The sequence below is a fragment of the Gossypium arboreum genome, chromosome 8, assembly GCF_025698485.1.
Source record: "Gossypium arboreum isolate Shixiya-1 chromosome 8, ASM2569848v2, whole genome shotgun sequence".
NCBI classification, from domain to species: Eukaryota; Viridiplantae; Streptophyta; class Magnoliopsida; order Malvales; family Malvaceae; genus Gossypium; species Gossypium arboreum.
The window spans coordinates 29,037,122-29,045,085 of NC_069077.1; the positions used below are offsets into that span (position 1 = coordinate 29,037,122).

General features: G+C 37.4%; 1 non-coding gene across 1 annotated transcript; it reads left to right on the forward strand.

The window, feature by feature from the left end:
* The first annotated feature begins 3,328 nt into the window (after nucleotides 1-3,328).
* LOC128279655 (small nucleolar RNA R71) lies at nucleotides 3,329-3,435 on the forward strand. Its single transcript, XR_008269854.1, has one exon. It is a non-coding gene; the product is annotated as a small nucleolar RNA R71 (small nucleolar RNA).
* The last annotated feature ends 4,529 nt before the right edge of the window (nucleotides 3,436-7,964 follow it).

Here is a 7,964-nt window from a genome sequence, read left to right on the forward strand (position 1 = left end):
CAAAAAATTGTTCTTCAGGGAATGAATCATTTATTTCAATATCATCTGGCTCTTTGGTACTTAAGTTTTCAAGCCTGGAGAGATGGTCAGCCGCGAGATTTTCAGCTCCTTTCTTATCTTTAATCTCCAAGTCAAATTCATGCAATAATAAGATCCATCGAATGAGTCGAGGTTTTAGATCAGTTTTAGTCAAAAGGTGGTGAAGAGAAAAATGGTTAGTATAAATGACAACTTTAGAAAATATTAAATATAGCCTAAATTTATCGAATGCAAAAACCACAACCAGCAGCTCTTTCTCCGTGGTGGTGTAGTTTTCTTGTGCGGCTGTCAATGTTCTACTAGCATAATAGATAGGTTGAAAATGTTTATCTCTTCACTGTCCCAAAACCGCACCTACTACAAAATCACTCGCATCGCACATTATTTCAAAAGGTGAATTCCAATCAGGTGAAATTATAATTGGAGCTTTAGTCAGTTTATCCTTTAAAGTATCAAATGCTTCTAAACACTCTTGATCGAAATTAAAAGGCATGTCTTTTTATAGTAATTTAGTGAAAGGCTTAGCTATTTTAGAAAAGTCTTTAACAAATATTCTATAAAACCCAGCATGTCCTAAAAAACTTCTAATAGCCTTAACCGAATTAGGGGGAGGTAGTTTTTCAATGGTTTCAATTTTAGATTTATCAACCTCAATCCCTCTACCAGAAATTTTATGTCCTAACACAATACCTTCTTAAACGATAAAGTGACATTTTTACCAATTAAGCATAAGGTTTGTTTCCTCACATCTTATTAACACTCATTTTAAATTTTTGAGGCGAAGATGGAAAGAGTTATCAAAAACTGAGAAATCATCCATAAATACCTCCATGAAGTCTTCTACGAGTTCGTAAAAAATGGCCATCATGCAGCGCTAAAAAGTAGCAGGAGCATTACATAATCCTAAAGGCATTCTACGATAAGCAAACGTGCCCTGTGGACATGTAAATGTCATCTTTTCTTAATCTTCAGGAGCTATTGGGATTTGGAAATAGCCAGAGAGTCCGTCTAAAAATCAGTAGTACATGTGTCCTGACAATCTTTCTAACATTTGGTCAATGAATGGAAGGGGGAAGTGATCTTTTCTCGTGGCATCATTTAGCTTCCTATAATCAATACACACTCTCCAACCTGTGACTGTCCTTGTTGGGATTAATTCATTCTTCTCATTGGCTACAATAGTCATGTCTCCTTTCTTAGGAACAACTTACACTGGACTCACCCAAGAACTATCAGAAATAGGATAGATAATTCTAGCATCTAGGAGTTTAATTACCTCATCTTTAACAACTTCCTTCATGTTGGGGTTTAGTCGTCTTTGGGCTTGCACGCATGGTTTATATTCATCTTCCATTAAAATTTTGTGGGTGCAAAAAGAAGGACTGATCCCTTTAATATGAGAAATTTTCCAAGCTATGGCCCTTTTATGCTCTCTTAATACTTGGAGTAATTCCTCTTTCTTCTTGGGTTGCAAGTTGGATGCAATAATTATCGATAATGTAGAATTATTTCCAAGGAATGCATATTCCAAGTGATTCAGAAATTGTTTGAGTTCTAGTTTGGGAAGGTATTCAATATAGGGTTTTTGCTTAAGTTCATCTTTTACCTTAATTCCCTCATATTCTGCTAGTTTTGGGGAGGTTTTATTGGAGTTTAGTTCGGCTCCTATCTTAGAATTATCATCTACCCCCTCCTTGGGCGAGACACAGTTCCATCGTGTCCTTGTATACGATTTCCTGAAAAGAATCTTGACTAGCATGATCAATCGAGTCGATAAAATAACATGAGTCATCCTGTTCCCTAGAAAATCTCATGGCATCATAAATTTTAAAAATAATTTCTTCTTCACTTACTCTAAGTACCAATTTACCATCACCCACATCAATTACAGCTCTAGCAGTGGCTAAAAATGGTCGACCTAAGATTAAAGGCACCTCAACATCTTTATCCATGTCAAGTACAATGAAATCAATAGGGAATATAAATTTATCTACTTTTACAAGTAGGTCCTCCCCTAGGATATTTGACAGATCTATCGGCTAATTGAATACTCATCCTAGTGGGTTTAGGTTCCCCAAGACCAAGTTGTTTAAACATTTTATATGGCATCAAATTAATGCTAGCGCCTAAATCAGCTAGTGCTTTATCAATATTCAAACTACCAATTAAACAGGCAATAGTAAAACTTCCTGGATCTTTCAGTTTAGTTGGTAGTTTATTTTGGAGTATGGCTGAGCACTCCTCATTAAGTTCCATTGTAGATAAGTCTTCAAACTTCCTTTTGTTTGTTAGAAGCTCTTTTAAAAATTTTGCATATGTAAGTATCTGCGATATAAATTTAACAAAAGGTAAGTTAATATGCAATTGTTTAAAAAGTTCAAATTTACCGAATTGTGTATCCATGCGTTCTTTCTTCAACTTTGCTGGGTATGGGATTGGTGGTTTATATTCTTTTGGCATTAGATTGTCATTGTTTTCTAGTTCGACCTCCTTTCTGTCAGCTTCTTGTGGTGGCTTCTTTTCAGATTCAGCTCACACTTTCCCACTCCTTATGTAACAGCTTTCACATGCTCTTTTGGGTTGGGTTCAGTGTTACTCGGTAGGCTACCTTGTGGTCATTCAAAAACCAATTTAGCGAGCTGACCTATCTGAGTTTTGAGCCCTTGGATTGACGCTTGTTGATTTTTAAGTGTTGTCTCAGTATTCTGGAAATGAGTTTCTGACACCAAGATGAATTTTTTTAGCATCTCCTCAAGGTTCAGGTTTTTCTCTTGCTGGTAAGGTTGTTGTTGGAAGCCTGGAGGTGGGGGTGGTCTCTGATTCCCTTGGCCTCCCCATGAAAAATTTGGGTGGTTCCTCCAACCTGCATTGTTTTCTATAAGGATTATTTTGGGATCGAGGATTATTACCCATGTAATTTAACTACACGTTCTTCATGTTGTGGCCACAGGGTGGGTATTCTGAATTGCTTGATCCACCTTCACTTGATTCGCACTGCATTACTGGGTAAACCTGTGAAGAACCAAGAAAACCGTCAATTTTTCTGTCTAAAAGTTCTACCTGATTAGAGAGCATGGTGACCGAATCGACATTAAAAACGCTGGTTGATTTTGTTGGTTTTGTCCTCATGACTTGCCACTGATAATTATTTAGTGACATCTTTTCTATAAATTCATAAGCATCCTCAAGTGTCTTATTATTGACAGTTCCACCAGCGGCTGCATCAATCGTCTGTCTAGTCAAAGGATTCAAGCCATTGTGAAATGTTTGAACCTGTAGCCAGAGTGGTAACCCATGGTGAAGGCACCCTCGCAAAAGGTCCTTGTATCTCTCCCATGCATCATGGACTGTTTCTAAATCCATCTGTACAAAAGAGGAGATATCATTACGTAATTTGGCTGTTTTAGCTGGCAAAAAATATTTTAAGAAAAACTTTTCGGTCATTTGTTCCCAAGTAGTGATTAACCCTTGTGGTAACTAGTTCAACCACTATTTAGCCTTATTCCTCAACGAAAAGGGAAACAACCGAAGGCGAATGGCATCACCAGAAATGCCATTGATTTTAAAAGTGTCGCAAAACTCTAAGAAATTCGCCAAATGAGCATTTGGGTCCTTGACCTGCAAACCATCAAACTGAACAAACTGTTGGATCATTTAAATGGTGTTAGGCTTCAGTTCAAAATTATTTGCAGCAACAATAGGCCTAACTAAGCTCGATTTTGTTCCTGTTAAAGAAGGTTTAGCATAATCATACATAGTACATGGAGCAGGATTATGATTAGCAGCAATTGCAGGAGGTAGCGGATTTTCTTAGTTTTCAGCCATCTCCTCGGTTATGGTTGAAGTATCGTCCTCTTGCTCTTCCTCCGTGTATCTTAAGTTTCGCCTTATTTCTCTTTAGTTTCTGCGAGCTATGTGATCGATCTCACTATCAAACAGTAGTGGTCCCGACGAGTTTCTTCTAGTCATACACTATAAAAACCTATCAGGAATGAATAAAAGAAAAATTAGAAAAAGAAAATAAAAATTTAAGTTTCAAATAAAGCAAAATGGCTAAAGTAATAAAAATTTAGTGTTCTTAATATCTTAGTTCCCCAACAACGGCAACAAAAACTTGATACGTAATATTCACGACAGGTTTTAAAAATTTATACTTAATCATCTTGAAACTGACTATTATCACGATGAAGGCAAGTGTACCTATCGAACAGTAGTATAGTTTTAGCAAGACCGGATTGTCAAACCCAAAGGAACCAAGAGTACTAGTAATTACTTTCTTTTTATTATCTAGCCTAAAAATTAAGGGATTTGTTTATCTAAACTACTTAACTAAACTAAGGGTGCACAGAGAGAAAATTGGGAAAAAGCTTTTGGGAAAACTCGATTGATTAAGACAATACCTAAGGAAAAATCCACCTAGACTTCACTTGTTATTTGACTCTAAATCAGACGATTTATTCATTTGACTTGATTCATAGAAATCCCTAAGTTATATTATTATCTCTCTTGAGACTAATAACGTCTAACCCTGGGTTGATTAATTGAAATCTCTTTCTAATTAATGCCCTAGTGTTACATTAACTCGATCTATGGATCCCCTTATTAGGTTTTACCCTAATTCGGTAAATCTTGTCACCCTATCTCTAGGCGTGCAATCAACTCCGTTTAACTATGAAAAATTTACTCTTAGACAGGGACTTTCACTCCTCTGAATAAGTGCATTAACTTGAATCAATATCCTGGAATATTAAAATAAGAATTAAGAACACATAATTAAGAACAAGTTAAATATTTATCATACAATTCAGATAATAATAACAAGATTCGTCTTAGGTTTCATTCCCCTTCGGTATTTAGGGGGTTTAGTTCATAATTGTAAAAGAAAACATCTCAGAAGAATAATGAATACAAAACATAAAGAAAACCCAAAACCCCTGAATGGAAATTGAAGGGTGATCTTCAGTCTTGACGATGAATTCAGCTTCTAAGATGGACCAGTCGACTTTCCTTGAGTAATTCCTTACCTCCTACTCCATGTGTCCCTTTTAAGTGCCTCCTAAGGTGTTTAGATAGGCTTTAGAATGCCTAAGAGCCCTCAAAAGTGGCTTTTTCTGAATACGACTATACTTGGGATCGGCAGGGACACGCCCGTGTGACACGCCCATGTGCGATTACTCCAGCCCGTTGTCAAGGCTGTTGAATAGGTACGGACGTGTAGTCTACCCGTGTAAGTCGTGCTTTGATCATGCCAAATGGTCACGGCTATGTGACACGCCCGTGTGAGGAAGTCCAAGCCGTGTTGATTTCGTACGTGGGTCTATTTTCTCCGTTTTTGGCCCGTTTCTCGTTCTTTTTACTCTCCTATGCTCACCTAAGTATAAAACATGAAATTAAAGAATTAGGAGCATCGAATTCACCAAATATCAGGAGAAATCATCCATAAATGTGCTAAGCATGGGATAAAAATATGTATAAATTACAGTTTATCATGAATTTTCATCATTATAAATCAAGAAGTGCAAAATCCAGGCCTAGACTGGGGAAAAGCAAAGCAAGTAGACTAAAACCGAATAGCCTCCTACTTTTTGTAATCTAAGGTAAGTTGTATTTTAATAATGCAACTCCAACTTTATGATGTGCATTGGTATTGATATGACATAAATCGCTAGTGTAAGACTTGTGTGGGACATGCATCGGCCACAATATGAGAGCCAGTGTAAGACATGCCTGGGACATGCATCGGCCTCCTGATATTTAAGCCAGTATAAGACATGTCTAGGACATGCATCGATGTTGAGATGAGTGCTAGTGTAAGACATGTCTGGGACATGCATCAGCCTCGCGATGGACAAGCTAGTGTAAGACCTATCTAGGACATGGCATCAGCTTGTTGCGTGTCAGTGTAAGACCAGCCTGGGACATGGCATTGACACCGATAGATGAGAGCCAGTGTAAGACCATGTCGGAGACATGGCATTGGTATCTTAGCCCATGTTAATGCTATTGAGTATCGGTAGTATTCCACATGGTTCAACAAAAGGTTTATGATTTATATCGAAATGAGAAAAGTTGGGATCATGTAATGAATGGTACAGGTATCAAATTGAAATGTATGAGATATAGGCTTAGTGCATGAAATATGAATTGTATTAGATAGTGATGATTAAGTTGAACTTACGTCTATTTACTGTATTTGTAAATAAACTATGAAAGGTTATGAGCATATTGTTTTATGATAAGTAGTTGTTGTTTATTTTCATGCAACTTACTAAGCTTTAGGCTTACTCTATCTCTTTTACTTTTTCTCATAGTGCCGCCCAATTAGCTCCTGGATCAACGGACGTGAGAGACATCGATCACACTATCAAATCGAAGTACTTGGTAAAATTAGTTCTTAAATTTTGATTATGGCATGTATAGGAACTTTGATTTTGTTGAGTGTCACATTGTTTTGGGGCCAAATGTATTTAATTGTTTTAGTAACTAACACCATTTTGTATTAGGCCATGGAAGATGGCTAATGTCGAATGTTCTTATATAAATAAAAGAGGTTCTTTCCTAAATGAGTAATTCGTTGGTTGCTTTGGTATATATATATATATATATATATGAAATGTGTAGATGCCTTAGATGTGGTTGTTGAATTGAGAAATTAGGTTGTTATTTTGTACTTCAGGATGGCAAAAAGGCTTGATAAATAGCCTTATATTCTCCAACAGGTAGATGCACGGGCGTGTGTCTAGGCCATTTGTGGCACACGGTCAGCCCCATGGGTGTGTTGTCCGACCGTGTGTCCCCTGCACGTAAAAATTTCAAGTCAAAATACATGGTAGTAAACACACGGGTAGAGACACGGCCATGTATCTCAACCTTGTGGAGGACACGACCTCTGGCCAAGGGCGTGTGCCGTAAATTGGATGCTGTCGTCAGAAAGAAAATGTCAAGGTTTTTGGACATGGGCTAGGACACAGGCGTGTAATGGCCGTGTGAGGGACACGGGCCATAGACACGGGCGTGTGCCAGGCCGTGTGAAAACCCCTGTAGGTTCGAATTTAGAATTAAATCCACACAGACATGGGACACGGGCCAGTCCCAAGATGCTTAGGCCGTGTGTGTCACACGGGCCATCAACGCAGCCATGTCTTAGTGACCACACGGGCGTGTTGCCCTTCCACACGGGCGTGTGCCCTGTTTTAGGGGCTATTTTTCTAAAGTTGGTTAAGGACCGGAGCCAGTCCCGAATGATTTTCTAATGGTCGTTTGAAGCCTAGTAGGCCTATATTAAGAAGTTTAGACAAGGTTTGAAAAATTTTTAAATTTGGTCATGCCTTGATGATTCGAGAACGTTGGAATGCATGTGTTTAAGTATGGTAATGCCTCACATCCTGTCTCGGCGTAGGACTTGGGTGTAGGGTGTTACAATGCCTCAATTTCAGAATTTGATGATGATTTTCAGTTATGCCATTGTTGATTTTGTGAGTTTTATGATGTAAAATGGTGAAATATAAAAGCTTGATGATAGATAAATATGTTTTGTATTGGGATTCTTGATGAATTTGATTATTATGGGCTAAATTGTGAAATTTATAAATTGAGAGACTAAAATGTGAAATAAATAAAATATATGGGCTTATATGGGCTAGAGGAAAATTCGGTTATGCTTGGGTGTGATGAAATTATGTGTATTTTGTGTTTTGTGAAATAAGGGCTAAATTAAAAAAATGTGAAATGTCAAGGGCTGAAATGCAAAATGCCCAAATTATGTATTTTTAGATGTAATTGAATGAATATGTTATTAAAAAAGCCAAATTTGTATTGAATTAGATCAAGAAATGAGGAAATCAGATTTGGATCTGGGAAAGTCGAAAATTATCGAATAGTCGTTCCAGTCCATTCGTGTTAGTAAGAGGTAAGTTCATAAGTAA